General features: G+C 36.9%; 1 protein-coding gene across 1 annotated transcript in view; it reads right to left on the reverse strand.

Moving 5' to 3' along the window:
• CD53 (CD53 molecule) overlaps positions 1 to 16265 on the reverse strand; it is a 37350-nt gene extending 21085 nt beyond the window's left edge. The window contains exon 1 of the mRNA XM_080916585.1: positions 16184 to 16265. The gene's annotated coding sequence lies outside the window, so the exon portion shown is untranslated. The remainder of the gene's footprint in view (positions 1 to 16183) is intronic.
• Between the last annotated feature and the right edge of the window lie 2369 nt (positions 16266 to 18634).

The following is an 18634-nucleotide window of genomic DNA, read 5'->3' on the forward strand; positions in this document are numbered from 1 at the left end:
CTAGACAATTTCTAACTACATAAACTATGGTAACATCTCATTTCCAGATATACATATGATGTAATTTGCCTGTAATCCCAATGCTGGGTGTCCTTATGCCAGAGGGTTAAAATTTTAAGGTCATTCTAAGTTAAATAATGAGTTTCTGCATGTATATAAGTGTGTGTGTGTGAGGGGGGGTGCAGAGAATGGGTGTGTGTGCATGCACAGAAACTGGCTGCTAAAGATAAAATTGCAATGCCTAAAATAAAAATATACTAGAATATATTTTATTGCATAAAAAATATAGTAAACTTTAAGGCAGTACAAAAAAAATCAAAAAAGGACAGACAACAAAATTTAAATAATAAAACACTTCTAAATTAAGAACCTATATTTATTACCATAATTTCTATAATGTGAGTTCCAAAAGGAACAGAAAAAAATATTTGAAGAATTAATATCCATAATTAATTCAGACTAGATTAAAATAATTACTTATATGTCAAAGAAGATAAACAAAATCTAAGTATAAAAAAAGTATACTCCATAGTAAAATTATGCTAAATTACCAAACCAATAATAAAAATGAAATTTTGAAATAGCCAAAAGAAACAGGACATATTAGACACAAAATACAAAATATAAGAATAAGAACAAACTATCAGAAAACAGTCAATCTAGGAGAAATGGAGAAACTTGTTTAAAATGTAAAACACACCCAACAAATTCATTGCAGGTTTTTATATTCTGTAAGTATTGACAAAAAATTGAAGAATACAAAATTTATATAAGATTTATGCATGACTTTTAAGATGTAACTATACCATGTACAAAAACTATGGGAATTTCTATCTAGCAAATCTACACTGTGAAATATATTCTGAGAAAATTTCCAGGCAAATTGTTAGAACAAAGGCAAGACAACATGACTTCATGGAAAAACAGGCCATGTTTTCTTGTTATCTGTTGCTTATATCTTAAATGGCCCCAAAGTACTCATGTTAAATGAAAACTTTGTCTCCAGCTAACATTGCTATCAAAAGGTAACTGATTCTTTGGGAAGTGGAGCCTGTTTGAAAGATTTAGGTCATTAGGCACATGCCATTGAAAGGTATATCTTTTTATGTGTCTTCTCTTCTCCCTCTTCTCTTTCTCCCTTTTTCTCTCTCTTCCTCAAACACCATGAGTGAACACTTTTGCCTTCTGTGCTTTCACCACAATGTTTGAGCCTGAGAAAACACCCAAAATAACAAGAGCCAATAACCATACCTTTGAAACCATGACTCAGATTGAAATTTTCCTCTTTTCAGTTGATTTGCTTGTTTTTTTTTTTTTTTTTTTTTTTTCTTTTTTTGGTTCTTTGTTTGTTTGTTTGGTTGGGATTTTTTGTAACAGTAATGAAAATTTAAGTATCATATTTTAAAATTTTTAATAGATACTTGACTGTGAAGAACAGTATTATATGAAGCTAAAAATGAATGTAAAGAGGAAATTTATAATTGCAATAACCTTGAGCCTAAGAAAGAAATGAAAATCTATGTATTGAAAGTGTGGTATCACTAACTCCCAGCAACTGTGGTTACCTGTACTGGTGTCCTCCATAAAATTTCAGCATAAATTTAGAAAATCTCATGAGACCCAGAAGATACTTGCATTTGCACTTGACAAGTGCTGTGAAATAGACAGTGGGAATCAAACGTTTTTGAAAGTGTGGCCACTACTCATTTGACAGTGATCTTGTATATGCCTTATGGGCAACACTAACTGAACTCAGTTGGGTTCATGAAGTTGGGAAGAAAATGTTTGGGGAGGCTTGGAAGTGGTTGAAGAGGGAGAATGAGGGTGGATATGGTAAGAATGCATTGACATACATCCAAACAACTCACAAAAATAAATAGGAATAATAATAATGATAATAATAATAATAATAATAATAATAATAATAATAATAATAATAATGTATTAACTTGGGAAAGGTCAATACAGAAGGAAAAGGTTGAATGTGGGACAAAGATGGCACATGATGTAATCATAACACTCAAAAATGAAGGCAGGATTGTCATATGTTCTGGGCCAATTTATGTTATATAGTAAGACCATGCTACAGAAAATGTAATTGTGTGTATCTGTGGACCTGAATAACAAGTTTTGGGGCATTTGCCAGTAAGTTATATGTTTATTGCTTTCCTAGTCACAATATCCAGATCTTTTCCTCTTTTTCATCTTTCTCCCCCTACGTGTCTTCTTGTTGTAGACCTGCAACCTGAGCAATTATCTCCTGCTAAGCAAAGGGTCACTCCTTTCAAGGCAACAAGTAAGCTGAAAGCAGACTTACACCTCTTCTACTGCTCCTGAGATCCAACAACCCCAGCCTCATCCTCAGCTCTATTGCTGGAATCTTTTTCTCTCTGACACCTTCTGCAACAGATCACAAATAACTTCTCCTCCAACTGTCTCTCAACTTATTCCAGTATTTGAGCCTCCAACTTCAGCATGCATTCCCAATGAACATATCAGCTAAGCAGTCCACTAAAAGAGACAACACGCCACTATAACACTCCCATAAAAACCCAGAGTGGAAATAGAAGTCAAAGAGCAAAACACCAACCCAACAAAGAAAATTGAAAATAATAATTATCACTTAGACTTATAATTATCCCAAACCCAGATGCCTAGATGCCAGAATAAAAGGACAACAGCCAAGAGAGTATGTCTCCCCTAGAGCCCAGCTATCCTGACACTGCAAGACTTGACTATCCCAACATTCCTGAAGCACAAGAAAAAAGATAGACTTTATGAACATGATCAAGATCCCTATGGATAAAATTAATAAATCCTTTAAAGAAACCCAAAAAGAAGGAGAAAGGGTGGAAAGAAATAAACATGTGTTAAAGAAATGCTACTATACCTTAAACCACATATTAATATAGATAGTAGGAGACGTCACTGTTTAATAATCACTAATGGGAAGATCATCCAGAAAAAAACTAACCAGAAAAATACTGAAGCTAAAATGTATTACAAGTGAACCTAAAACATGTACAGAACATTTTACCCACACACAAATGAATATTACTTCTCTGTATCTCATGCAATTTTCTGCAAAATTGATCAAATATTCAAACACAGAATAAGTTTCAGCAGATACAAGTAAATTGAAGTAACTCTATGCATCCTATCAGATCATCATAGATTAAAGTTAGATATTAACAACAACAGTAACAACAAAAAGCATACAAACTCATGGAAACTAAACAACTCTCCACTGAAGATAAAAACAGTGTCAAGACAGAAATAAAGAAATTAAGGACGTATCCATAAAAATGAATACGCAGGACACCCAAACTTATGGAACGCAATGAAAGAAGTGCTAAGAGAAAGTTCATACCCTTAAGTCCCTACATTAAGACGGAAACAACAATAAAACAAAACAAACAAAACTGAAGAGATCTCATACTAGTAAACTCATGGCATACTGAAAACTCTAGAACGAACAAATAAATAAATAAATAAATAAATAAATAAATAAATAAATAAATAAGTTTACCCAAGAGTAGTAAGGGCTGGAAATAAACTGAGGGTTAAATGTCAGCTAAATAGAACCAAAAATAATAGAACAATCAAAGAATCTATGAAACAAACAATTTGTCCTTTGCAAAAATCAACATGGTTAAAAAACAAATAACTACCAGAAATAGGGAAAATATTTAAATTAATAACACAAAAGTGGGGAACATAATAGACAGCAAGAAAATCCAGAGAATCATAAAGACATACTTTTAAAACCTATACCCCACCCAATTAAAAATGTTTATAGTGGATTATGTTGATGGATTTCCATATGCTAAATCATTCTTGTATCTCTGGGAAGAAGCCTACTTGATCATGATAGATGAACATTTTGATGTGTTTTTGGATTCAGGTTGTGAGAATTTCATTGAATATTTTTGCATTGTTGTTCATAAGGGTGATTGGTCTGAAGTGCTCTTGTTTTGTTTGGTCTTTGTGCAGTTTAGGTATAAGCATAGCTGTGGCTTCATGGAAGGAATTAAGTAGTGTTTGTTCTGTTTCTATTTTGTGGACTAGTTTGAAGAGTATTGGTATTAAGTCTTCTTTGAAGGTTTGACAGCATTCTGCACTAAACCCATCTGGTCCTGGGTTTTTGTTCTTGGTGGAAAACTTTTAATGACTGCTTCTACTTCTTTAGGAATTATGGGACTGTTTAGATAGTTTATATAATCCTGATTTAACTTTAGTACCTGGTATCTGATATCTGTCTAGAAAATTGTCCATCTATTATTCTTTGTAAGGTTGGATTTGTGGAAAGATCTTGTATAAATTTGGTTTCGTCATGAAATATTTTTGTTTCTTCATCTGTATTAATTGAGAGTTTTGCTGGGTATAGTAGCCCAGGCTGACATTTTTGTTCTCTTAGGGTCTTTATGACATCTCTCCAGGATCTTATGGATTTTAGAAACTCTGGTGAGAAGTCTGGTATGATTCTTATAGGTCTGCCTTTATATTAGACATTTTCCCTTACTGCTTTTAATATTCTTTGTTTTGTGCATTAGGTGTTTTGATTATTATGTAATAAAAGGAATTTCTTTTCTGGTCCAGTCTATTTTAAATTCTGTAGGCTTCTTGCATGCTCATAGGCATCTCTTTCTTTAGGTTAGGGAAGTTTTCTTCTATAATCTTGTTAAAGATATTTACTGGTGTTTTAAATTGGGAATCTTCACTGGCTTCTATACCAATTATTCTCTGCTTTGGTCTTCCTATTGTGTCCAGTATTTCCTGGGTGTTTTGGGTTAGGATCTTTTTGCATTTTGCATTTTCTTTTACTGTTGTGTCAATGTTTTCTATGGCATCATCTGCCTATGAGATTTTCTCTTCTATCTCTTGTATTCTGTTGGTGATGATTGTATTTATGACTCCTGATCTCTTTCCTAGGATTTTTATATCCAGGGTTGTATTCCTTTGTGATTTCTTAGTTGTTTCTATCCTGGATGGTTTTGTTCAATTACTTCATTGATTTGATTCTGTTTTCCTAAAATTCTTTAAGAGTTTTTTGTATTTCTACTTTAAGGGATCCAGTTTATCTGTATTTTCCTGTATTTCTTTAAAGGAGTTATTTGTGTCCTTCTTAATCCTCATAATGAGATGTGAATTTAAATATAAATCTTGCTTTTTGAATATTATTGGGATCCAGGACTTGCTACAGGGGGAAAACTGGGTTATGATGAAGCCAAGTTGCATTGGTTTTTGTTGCTTATGTTCTTGTGATTGTTTCTTGCCTTCTGGTTAACTCTAGTGCTACCTGTGCTTGTTGTGTCTGTCTGGAGCCTATTACTCTTGTGATTCTAGTTGTTTTAGAACTCCTCAGTGTCTGGCTATTTCTGTAAATCTGGGATGCTGAATCCTAAATTCTGAGTATGTCAGAGCTCTTTAGATTTAAGCTTTCTCTGGAGTTATAAATTCCTGGTGTGACCAAGCTCCTGAGATCCTATTGTGTCAGAGCTCCTGGTAGTCAAGCTTTCTCTTGGTGTTTCAGGAGTTGGTGGGGAGCCAGATCCCTGGGTTTGCTTCTGGCATAGGAACAAGCTGGAAGGAACATATGCCTCTCAATGGGCAGAGAATTGTGTTTTCCTGGTTTCTGAGGGCGTCCCATTTACGCTGGGTATTGGAAAAATTTTGTGGCCTCAACTGTGATCTTGAGTGTGTCAGAGCTCCAATGTTCCTGGGTGTGTCCAATCTCCTGGGAGTCGAGCTTCCTCTATGATCCTGTGATTCTGTGATCCTGGGTGTGTTCGAGCACCTTGTGGTCAGGCTTTCTCTGGGTGTTTTGAGAATGAGTGTGGAACCAGTGCCCAAGGTCTGTGATCTTTGAACCTGGGAGTCAAGCTTCTGCTTGATGTTGTAGGACTGGATGTGAAGTCAAAACCCAAGGTCTGTGATCCTGGGCATGTTAGAGAAAGTACCTTGGAGTCAGAATTCCTCTGAGTGTTGTGGTGTTGGGTGCAGAACCAGCACCCTAGTTCTTCTCAGGACACAAGTTTAGACCAGAAGGGACCTGTGCCCACTGGCTGGACAGGGGTTTCTGCAACCCTGAATCCCAGGGGACCCAGTTACTCTGGGTTAGGGGGCAGATGTTATGGCCTCCACACCTGTAATCCTGGGTTTAGAATATCTTTTTAAATGATAATTTTCTTAATAAATACCACTTGCCAGGTTAAATTATGACCAAATAAACAGTTTAACTGACCCATAATGTATAGTGAAATACAGACAGTCATCAAAATTCTCCCAAACATTAAAGCCCAGGACCAGATAGTTTCAAAGCAGATTTCTAAAAGAATTCCAAAGAAAGCATAACCCAATACTTGTAAAATTATGCCACAAAGTAGAAACAGAAGGAACATTGCTCAACTTATTTTATAAGGTCACAGTTACCCTCAAACCAAAACCATATAAAGACTCAGCAAAGAGAATTACAGACCTATTTCCATTATGAACACAAACATAGAAATACACACTAAAATACTTGCTAACTGAATTCACTAACACATCAAAAACATTATCCACTATAATAAAGTAGACTTTATCCCAAAAATGCAGAAGTTGTTCAATCTATGAAAATCAGTAAATACACAATTTCCCGAATAGCCAGAGACCCATGAATCTTCTGTTCCTATCTGTTCCAGAAACCACCAGAACGCAGGCCTTGAACTGATCCCACACAGCCCACACCCCAGATGCAGCTCCACTCAACAGGTATTCTGAAACATCCAAGATTATAGGATTAGGGAAACACAAGCTTACAGAAAGGACAGGCTCCATTCAGAGACAGATAAGCCAGAAAACACCAGAGATAACCAGATAATGAGAGGCAAGTGCAAGAACACAAGCAACAGAATCCAATTTGACTTGGCAACATCATAACCCAATTCTCTCACCACAGCAAGTCCTGGATACCCCAACACACTTGTGAAGCAAGACTCAGATCTAAACTCTCATTTCATAAAGATAATAGAGGACTTTAAGAACATAATTAACTCCCTTAAGGAAACACGGGAGAACACAAGTAAAGAAAGTAGAAGCCCTTAAAAAGGAAAAGCATAAGTTCCTTAAGTAAATATTGTAGAAACACAATCAATCTAAACATGGAAGCAGAATCATAAAAAAAAAAAAAATCAAAGCGAGACAGCCATGGAGATGGAAACCCTAGAAAAGAGAAGAGGAATCCCAAATGCAAGCATCACCAACAAAATACAAAAGATAAAAGATATAATCTCAGTGGCAGAAGATATAATAGAAGAAATCAACACAACGGTCAAAGAAAATACAAAAAGCAAAAAGCTCCTATTTTCTATCTCAAAGCATTTAAGCAATCCAGGAAACAATGAAAAGACCAAACCTGAGAATAATAGGTATAGAAGATAGTGAAGATTCCCAACTCAAAGGGATAGCAAATATCTTTTTAAAATTACATAAGCAATCTTTCCTAAAAAAAAAAAAAAAGAAAGAAATGCCCATAAACATACTAGAAGCCTACAGAACACCAAACAAATTGTAGCAAGTAGCCAACATCAAACTAAATAAAGAAGAACTTGAAGCAACCCCACTAAAATCAGACACTAAACAAGGCTGTGCTCTCTCACCCTGCCTATTTAATATGGTTTTTGAAATCCTAACCAGATCAATTAGACAACAAAGGGAGGATCAAGGGATACAAATTGGAAAGGAAGGAGTCAAAAATATCACTATATTCAGAGAATATGATAGTATACTTTTCAACCCCAAAAATTCCACCAGAGAACTCTGACAGCTGATAAACAACTTCAGCAAAGTGGCTGAATATAAAATAAATGCAAAAAAATCAGTAGCTTTCCTCTACTCAAAGGATAAGCAGGCTAAAAAAATTTAGGGAAACAACATAATCCACAATAGTCAGAAATAATATAAAATATCTTGGCCCGACTAACCAAGCAAGTGAAAGATTTGTATGAAAAGAACTTCAAGTCTTGATGGTCTCAGAAGATAGAAAAATCTCCCATGCTCATGAAGTAGCTAGATTAATATAGTAAAAAAAGCCATCTTGCTAAAAGCAATCTACAGATTCAGTGCAATCCCCATCAAAATTTCAATTCAACTCTTTGTAGAGTTAGAAAAAGTAATTTCCAAATGCATTTGGAATAACCAAAAACCCAGGATAGCAAAAACTAGTCTAAATAATAAAAGAACACCTGGTGGAATCATCTTACCTAACCTCAAGCTATGATGCAAAGCAATAATGATAAAAACTGCATGGCATTGTTACAGAGGCAGACAGGTAGATCAGTGGAATAGACTTAAATAAAGACCTAGTAATGAACCCACACACCTACAGTAACTTGATAATTGACAAAGGAGCTCAAGCCAGCCAGTAGAAAAAAAGATAGCATTTTAAACAAATGATACTGGCTAAAGTGGTGATCAGCATGTAGAAGGATGCAAATTGACCCATTCTTATCTCCTTGTACAAAGCTCAAGTCAAAGTGGATCAATGACCTTCACATAAAACCAAATTCACTGAAACTAATAGGAGAGAGAGTAGAGAATGGGGAAGTGCCTCAAACACATGGGCACAGGGAAAAAAAAATCTGGAACAAAACACCAATGCCTTATTCTCTAAGATCATCAATCAACAAATGGAACCTCATAAAATTACAGAAGACAAAAGATGCTGTCAACAGGACAAAATGCCAACCAAGAGATCAGAGATAAGATCTTTACCAATCCTACATCTGATAGAGGGCTCATATCAAATATATACAAAGAACATAAGAAGTTATAATTCAGAGAATCAAGTAATTCTATTAAAAATGGGCTACAGATCTAAACAAAGAATTCTCAACCGAGGAATACCGAATGGCTGAGAAGCACCTAAAGAAATACCCAACATCTCTTGTCATCAAGAAAATGAAAATCAAAAGAACCCTGAGATTTCACCTCATACCAATTAGGATGTCTAAGAAAAACCTCATGTGACAGCAGATGCTGGCAAGGATGTGGAGAAAGAGGAACAGTCCTCCACTGTTGGTGAGGTTGGAAGCTGGTACAACCATTCTGAAAATCATTTTGGTAGTTCTTCATGAAATTGTATATAATACTACCTGAGGATTCAGCTATCCACTCCTAGACATGCACCCAAAAGATGCTCCAAAGACATATGCATCACTATGTTTATAGCAGCCTTACTTATAATAGCCACTAGCTGAAAAGAACCCAGATGTCCCTCGATGAAGGAATGAATACAGAAAATGTGGTATATTTACACAATGGAGTACTACACAGCTATTAAAAACAATGACTTAATGAAATTCTTAGGCAAATGGATATAACTAGAAAACTATCATCCTGAGTGAGGTAACCCAATCATAAAAGAACATACACGGTATGTACTCACTGATAAGTGATTTTTAGCCCAAAATACAACTCACAGGCCACATGAAACTCAAAAAGAAGAAATGCCTAAGTGTGGATGTTTCTGTCCTTTGTTTAAGGGAGGACAAAATACTCACAGGAGGTAAAGAGTGGGAGGGACTTGGGAGGAAAAAATGAGGGGGTGGTGAAAAAAAGAGGGCAGGATCAGTTATCCGAGGAGACAGGGATGGTATACAGAGAGTCAGGAAATTGAACAGAGGTGTGTAGCAATGGAGGATGGAAAATTGGGGGTAGCCACTAGAAAGTCCCAGATGCCAGGAAAGCAAAAGCCTCCCAGGTCCCAGTGGAGATAAGATTAGCTAAAATGCCCAATAAAGTTGAGAGAGAGGTGTATATGTGCAGGCCATATCCAGAGGTCTGACAGGGCCCCCAGCATTTGTGTCCACATTATTTATCCAGAATTGTTCCTGTCTAAAGGAAATATGGGGAGTGTAAAGCAGAGACTGCAAGAAAGGCCATCCAGAAACTGCCCCACCTGGGGATTCATCCCATATACAGACACCAAACACAGACACTACTGTGGATGCCAAGAAGTGCATGCTGAAAGGAGCCTGATATATCTGTCTCCTGAAAGAATCTGCCAGAACCTGACAAAAGCAGAGGTGAATATTCATAGCCAACTACTGAACTGAGCATGGCATCCCCAACAGAGGAGTTAGCGAAAGGATTTAAGGAGTTGAAGTAGTTTGCAACCCCATAGGAAGAACAACAATTTCAACCAACCAGACCCTCCAGAGCTCCAAGGGATTAAACCACCAACCAACTAGTACATATGGAGAGACCCATGGCTCCAGCTTGCATATGTAGCCGTGAATGACCTTATCTGGCATTAACAGGAGGAGAGACCCTTGATTCTGTGAATGCTCTACACCTCAGTGTTGGGGAATGCCAGGGTTGTGAGGTGGGAATGGGTGGGGGGAGCACCTTCATAGAAGCGGGTGGGGGGTAGGATAGGGGTTTTCAGAGGGGAAATGGTGAAAGGAGATAGCATTTAAAATGTAAATAAATAAAATATCCAATTTCAAAAAATAAGTGAGTACACTGATAGATGTGTGAAAGAGATTACAAAAGACATTAAGGAATTTTTAAGAATGTGAGATATGATACTGTCTTGACTGAAGCAATGTATGTATGCAGGTAACTATATGTAAAAAGGCTGATTTGCTACTCTTATTTGCTACTCTCCATGACTGGAGGCTCATATCTACCTATTTACATAAAAGTTTAGCAATTAGCCTTGAATGCTTGTTCAAAAAACACCTTCTTTTCATTTGCTTATGTGGTTCTATCATTTTTCATCCTTAACACTTATTCTTATTGGTGGATAATCATTCTTTCACTAAGCTTATATCATTTTCTCAAAGTGTTCTCTGATGACTTTCAATTTTTCATATCTCCTGTAAGGTGTGCTTGCACTGTGACTCTCTTCTCTTGTATAAAGATCTTTTTATTATAAACATTTCTTTCTTTGTGAGGATGTAAGGTTTTGAGATTAGGCATACTTCATTCATCTTTGAATTATTAATGCCTAACACAGTACCTAATTACACTAAAGATTAGTAAGACCCTTAAATAAGTAGTTTGGCTTTATTTTTACTTTCAAATATTCTAATATAGTGAAATGAACAAGATACTATGGAGTCAGGAACCTGGAGATTTTGGGTTTTATTAATAAATTATGCTTTAAACATAAGAGAATAAGTTTCTCATCAACTAACAAAAGGTAAACAAGTGAGCTGCCTTCTAGAGTTACACAAGTCCCAGTATTCATGAGTCCTATCACAGATTTTTCAGACTCATAGAAACCAGGGCCTTAATGATCAAGGTGCTCACAAACCTAGATAAGTCACCATTGACTCTGTCCTTCAAAACAAAAACAAAAAAAAAATCAAAAAAAAAAGGATATCACTTCTTTCTTGATTTTCTGTTTGCTCGGACTTGTGTCAAATTGAAAATATAAAATTTGATCAGCTGTTGAATATAGCCACTACTTTGCAAAATGTGACAATGGCCCTAATTTTATATAAGTCAAGACAAAATTTCACCTACTATTTCTTCCCTTACCATCCAGTTTCAGAACCTCCCACGCTTCTATCTAACATTAGGGGGAACTTCAAACAGTTCAAATCTGCCACTTCCTCCCCCATGACTCACAGCATTCTCATTGGGTTATTTTTTTATGAAGAAAGCTCCTGACGTCAATTTCCAGTAAACCTTCAAGACTAACCACAGTGATCTGGGGCCACAGCCCAGGACCCACTGTGGGAGCCAGAGCCAAACACTATTCCATTACTCCAAGTAAATAGCTTGGGCTAGTGAACTCTCTTGTAGGTTCCTAGTTTGATCTCTCTTTCTTTTGATCTGAAATTGTAGCACCAGTGAGATCAAGTTTAGAATTGGCTCTGGTTAAACAGAAACTTCAAAAAACCATACCAGTTCTCAGACTTTGCCTTTCTTTATTTTAGTCTCAGAGGCCAGTCTGTAACAACAGCAAGGAACATTGCTTTCACATAGACAATTTATGAGATATTAACAAATTCTTCTTGAACAAAACCAACAACAAGACAGAAAAGAATGCAAAAAAAACCTTCATAGTCAGAATATTTTTAAAGCATTCAAAGGAGGGAAGCAACCGACAGCCCTAGACAGATATGATACCTATAAACTCCAACAATGGCCAGAATGGTATGATAACCCTAAGCATGCAGTAATATCATGCATAACTCCTGGGTAACCAGCAGGTCTCTCATTGTACTTATGACCCAGTCACCAAGAGAAAAATACAAGAAACCTAACCAGCGACCCGGGACTAGTGAATGTGTAGATCATAGAAAAGAATCAACAACTGCCACTTTACTAAACAAAAATAATCCTAACTACATTCTAAATATTTTTCTTATGCTGACAGATCAGTGTAGTCCTCGCCCCACATTAAGGAATCTTTGGTTTTCAATAGACAAAATCATTACAGAAAACTACATTCAATCAAAATGAGAATTCTGGAATCCAACCCCAATGGATAAACAACTCCAATACTTAAGATTTAAGGATCAGTGTGTAGTAGAGGGAAGAAAGATTGTAAGAGCTAGAAGATCAAGGAGTTTGTTGTGTGTCCCAGGAATGTTGGGAACTACACACATCAAGTCTCACAACAACACAACTCCTCAAGCATGAGCTAATCATGAACAATAGATGCTTTAATATGGATTGGAGAAAAGGTTTTCTCTGTGAACCCTTAAATAACTTGTTGTAAACTAATGTCCATTGTGAGTATATAACAGAAAAGTATAGTTAAAAATACTATGTAATTTTATCTGGAAAATTTCTTATTCATAACTCTGTGTCATTATATTGAGGACTATTTATTCTGGGATTATTGTCAATCCAGCACATATTAACTGGACTGGTGAACCTTTGTGGGAGAGCCTATCTCTTGTTGATATGCTACACAGATACATTAAGACTGGTGACTGCATGTCAATCTAATGTCAGCTTCAGCAAAGCCTAGAGCTTTGGTGGACTTACTGCTTTGCAGGTTGGATCAAGTAAAGTCAGATTGCAAGTAATCACTGACCTGAAGTTGCTTCCAAGTGTGGAAAAACCATATGTGAGCAATGTAACTTAGTAAATATCACTTGTTGAATTCAATGAGTTCAGACTGTGTTTTAATCAGGTTTAGTTTAAATTTCAGCTCGGCCCTTAGGAGTACAATCCTTAAGCTGTTAACTTTCTGTTTCCTCATCTTTAAACTGGGTTAATCATATTGCCCTCATATTGTTCTAAGGAGTAAATGTTGTAGAGTTTCCTGAATGGCTCAGTGCCAGAGGTTCAGTGAGAGCCAACTGAAAGACCAAACTATTTCTTACAGTGTCCCTGAGCTCCTGAGAGGTTCTTAAGAGTGAAATGTACCATGGGCTGGAAAGGCTTTAGTCATATTTTTCCTCATTTTGTTTCTTAGAAACACTTTTTAAAAAATTTTGTTTGCCATTTATAAGAAAAGCTTCATGAAAAAAAAATAGTGAAGAGGATAAATAAAATAAGGTGAAGAAAGATAACCCCAAATGATGATAGAAGCTTATTTCCTTCCATCTGGGAGAGCTCAGCTAGATGTTACTAGTAGCTTACATGAGAGAAAAAGATCTTTATAATAGGCCATTACTTAAACTAGAAGCAGTCATCTGTAGCTCTCACACAATCCATCCAGTAGACATATCCTATCAATTATCCTAAAATGATAAAGAACATGGCAGTAAATGGTTCTGTTCTACTTGGTGAGAATGGACAGTCAGTAGAGAAGATTTGCATCTATACCTCAACATACAGATGAATGGCTTATTTTGTAAGTTCTTACCTATTAGCTTTGGAAGTATATATTATCTTCTTTATCAAAACCTTTCTTCCCAACCTCCCTCTTATCCAGGAGCAGCAACTCTGGAGGTCAGATCTAGACAGGTGCTTGGTTTCTGTAGATTGTTTTGACTCAACACATATACCTGAAGTGGTAGCTGGTCCTGAAACTTTCCTGGGGGCAAGTTCCTAGTACAAAGTGCAATACCCTAAGGGCAGATGCCGCGCTAACTTCACACAGTGAGTGCTTTTTAGTGTATAAAGTGCTGTGGGATGATTATGGACACAAGCCAAACTAAATCAACATACCAGTCATTGGACAGAACCTGAAGAGAGGGGATTGGCTATAATTTCACAAAAAATCTGTCCTTCATTCTGATCGTGTGAAACACCCAGGTTCAAGGGCATCTGAACCCTAACTCAAAGCCACATTTAATCAAAATTATATCTAAGTCTCAGGCTCTGCCCTTTTCATACAGCCAACACTTGTCTGTTGAGTAAACTTACCATATACTTTCAGTTGCCTAGTGGGAGAAAGGGCTTGGTGCTTCCTGTGATCATGTGACTAGTCTCTCTTGCTTAACTTCATTTCTACTATGCCTGTGGCAGGAAGTGGGGGAGTAATACTTCTTTGAGTACATATATGTCTTGTAACTGGAAATGTTAATATTTCCAGTCTCCATAATAAATTCATAGCAGTTTCCTCTCTCAGGGAGTCTTTGGAAAACTCCTGAACTCCTGTATTTTGTGTAAATTCTCCCTACTTATTAAAAAAGAGCACAGTCTATTGTGCTTTGTGTGTCCTTATACCTTCCATGGTAATCTCTTTGGGACCTATGACCACATCTGTTAACTTTGAGTTTCCAGCACCTGAGCACAGTGTGTTGCCATTGGGATGTTGCAGGGTAGGAGGGAATGAGGAAGCAAAGCACTAGTCTGGGGCTTTTAGGCAGTCAGAGGCCATAGAAGCTATCAAAACAACAGACTTTTTTTCATTTCTTTGCCTCTTGCTAACAAACAAAACTGAAGTCCTTTGTGTGGCAGTGAGGTAGCTGTGTTGGCCTGGGCTGTGAATCACTTCCTGTTAGCATAAAGATAAGCGAACATCATATCTAAAAGCAAAATAACCTTAACTGGCCCATACAGGAAACCACATTTCAGTTCAGCATCTGCTCCTAATCAACCAGTTTCAAAAAAGTGAAGATTTGGATTGAGATTGAGAAAGCAAAACGTTGCTCACACAGCAGATAAAATTCTCTGGTTCAATCTTCTAAAATATATGATTGCCCAGAAAAAGTTGCTCAAGGACAAAACTATTACTGGGCAAATTCTCCCTTCTCCTTTGTTTATTTCCCTTATTAATAGTATACTGTCAGACATCAAGGGGTACCTAACCTGTGGTTTTAACTTGGTTCACTTGGGTCACTATTTCTAAACATAAGGGTTAGTAGCCTCTGAAGGAAGTTTCAATAAGCTGCACGTATCTCCCAATCATATCCCTTGTATTTTATGTGAGTAAATGTGGACATGGGTACTTTGCTTTGCCCGTTTTAAACTATAATCAAACAAACTTCTCATGGTGCTTGGATCAAGAGAGACCTGATGCATATATATTGTATTGACAAAAGCTTAACTATCATTTTGCTGAATACTTACAGCCTAGAATGAATTGCAAATTGGAAAGTACTACTGTATCAAGTTATGTGGGTTTTCTCTCAGCTGCATATTTTATATGAGATTTTTCAATGTTCAAATTTTATATATCACAGATCATTTAATTTGAAGAAAGAAACCCTTCAAATCACAATGTTTATCTTCCTCGTTGAAAGCCTCCAAACTAAGCACCCGTAGAGTGTACACAGGAATAAAATCATGAAGTGCATTGCAGAACACCTAACTATGTTGCAGTTTTTTCTACTTATACCAAGACATAACGATCACAGCACTAACTTCCATTTGAAAATGTTTTCAAATAAGGTAGCACATCTCCTGGTAACTGTTCTCTGGCTATAAATTTCCTCCCCACTTTAAAATGAAACTTCAAGTTTTCTAAAGAACAAACAACATAGATCTTCCCAATTTCCTCTCATCTCACCTAGAAAACTTCAAGCATTAGAAATCACTGTACACAGTAAGTAATTCAAGTGTCATAATAATGTGTGCTTAAGGATGCTCAGGCTCAAAGAGATATCAGAAAATAAAATACCAATTAAATCAAAGTATTTCTAGCCCAGTTGCCTGAGGAAAGTACTGATCTAAATATTTGTAAACACCAGACATTTTAAAAGTTACTAAAGAGATGTGTGGAGACCCTTAAAATGCTGTGTGCCGCATTAGCTGGTTCAGAGATGTTAAAAGTCATAAATCTTACCTTGTGGAGACTGTGTCCCTTAGTACTCCAGATAGAATTAGCTGGTTATCTTTAAAGTGGCCAACACACCCTGGTAACCCAGAAGTCTATGTCTATTTGTGTAAAAGGAGAAGTGAAGAGAGAAAAAATATGATCATGCTGTGACGACAGGAAACCCAAGCGAGAAGAGTGAGGAAGTGAGACTGACTGTTCTGTCTTAGGTTCATATATTCAACTGTTTCTCAGTGGGGTTTTAGAGGCTTCTACCCTCAGCCTATTCTATGCTGGTTTTTGGAAGGTAAAGAAAGTCTGAAACACCAATTTTAGTCCTGGTGAATTCTACATTAATCTGGGTAATAGTTCCTGACCATAGAACAGTGTTTCTCAATTGAAGTAGCAACTACAAATTACATGTGTATCTGTTCCGGTATACTGGTTCCCATCACCTGACCACAAACTATACTACTAAACCATGTTGAGAAAGACAGCATGGTACTGGAACCAAAACACACTTGCAAAACCATACAGCATAGTAGAGGACACAGAAATAAACTCGTATAGGCTTAGATACCTACATTTGGACAAAGGTCTATCAAATCATACACTAGAAAAACTAAAACATATTGAATAAAAGTTGCCAAAATTAGATAGCTACTAACATAATTAAATTAAATCTGTATTTTTTTTACCCTTCACAAAAATAAATTCAAAGTGAATCAAAAACCTTAATTTAAAACCTAAAATGCTAAAACTTCTATGGAAAGTACTTCAAAATATTATTATAACCAAAACCTTTTGGAGTAGAATCACAATAGAACAGGAAATACACCAATGAGTTTAAAAATGAAATTAAAGAATGTTAATCTACATAGCTTCTCAGAAAGTGAACAGATAGAATACAAAAGAGAATACCTTTGTATGTCAAGCAGGGGTTTAATATTTAGAAATATAAAGAGTTGCACAAATTAAGCACCAAAAAGGTAAAATAAATAAATAAATAAATAAAAATAAAAACTTTCAAAACTGCTTATTGATTAATAGGTCAATGAACTTAACAGACAGTTCTCCAAAGAAGAAAAACAGATGGACAACAAATGTTTTTTAAATGTTGAGCATTCTCAGCCAGCAGAAAAAAAATGCAAACTAAACTAAGTTGAATCCCAGTTCTCTGGCTTTTAAAATGTTCAATCCCCTTGTGCATGTTTTTTTTTTTATATTATTCACTTATATTCCAAAAGTTGCCACACTTCCTGATCCCCTCTCCAAGAGTTCTTCACCCCATAGTTTCTTCCTTTTGCCTCTGTAAGGGTACTCTTCTACCCACCCACCCATCCTCCCATTCCCCCTCTCCTCCCCATCCCTCTCTTGTCCCCCATATCCCTCTTTCTTGGGGCAATAAGTCTTTACAGTATTAGGCATATTCTCTCCCACTGAGGCCAGATAAGGCAGTCCTCTGCCATATATGTTCCTGAGCCCATGGACTAGCCCATGTATGCTATTTGGTTGGTGGATTAACCCCGGGGACCTGTTTAGTTGATATATTTGGTCTTCCTATTGGGTTGTCACCTCCTTAATTTCCTTCCATCTTTCCCCTAGCTCTTCCACAGAGGGTCCCTGACCTTAGTCCAATAGTATCTATTTTGGTAAGCTGCTATTATAGCCTCTCAGAGGACAGCATGTTAGGCTCTTGTTGGCAAGCACAACATGGCATCAGTAGTAAAGTCAGAATTTGGTGCACCCATGGAATGGATCCCAAGTTGGGCTAGTCACTGGATGGCCTTTCCTTCAATATCTGCTACATTTTTGTCTTTGCCTTTCCTTCAGACAGGAAAATTCCTGAGTCAAATTTTTTAAGATAGTTTGGTGACTCCATCCCCCTACTGGGAGCACTGTCTATCTACTAAATTAGAGGTGGTCTCTTTGCTGTTAGAAATTTTGGCTAAGATCATCCCCATTGAGTCCTGGACTCCTCTTACATCCCAAGTCTCTGGGATTTTCTAAAGGTTTACCTAACCTCCCACCCCCAGCAGTTGCATATTTCCATTCATTCTCCTGACTTCTCAATTAACTTATTTATCCACTTTACATCCCAATATAAGCCCTCTCTCTTCTCCCAGTCCTCCCTTCACAACTCCTCTCCCATTATCCCTCTCTTTCTCATCTGAGAATGGGGAACCATCCCCTCTGGTTATCTTTTTCTTCCTGTCTCTCTCTCATTCTGTCTCTGTATCTGTGTCTGTCTGTCTGTCTGTCTCTCTCTCTCTCTCTCTCTCTCTCTCTCTCTCTCTCTCTCACACACACACACACACACACACACACATACACACATCACCTCAATTTGTAGGACTTGGCACATCCTCTTTCACTAAGGCCAGACAAGGCAGCCCAGTTAGAGGAACTGTATCTACAGGCAGGTAATATATTCAGGGACATCCCCTGCTCCAGGGTGTTGGGGGACCTGCATGAAGATCA

The sequence above is a fragment of the Micromys minutus genome (genome assembly GCF_963924665.1).
Source record: "Micromys minutus genome assembly, chromosome: 4".
Classification (NCBI taxonomy): Eukaryota; Metazoa; Chordata; class Mammalia; order Rodentia; family Muridae; genus Micromys; species Micromys minutus.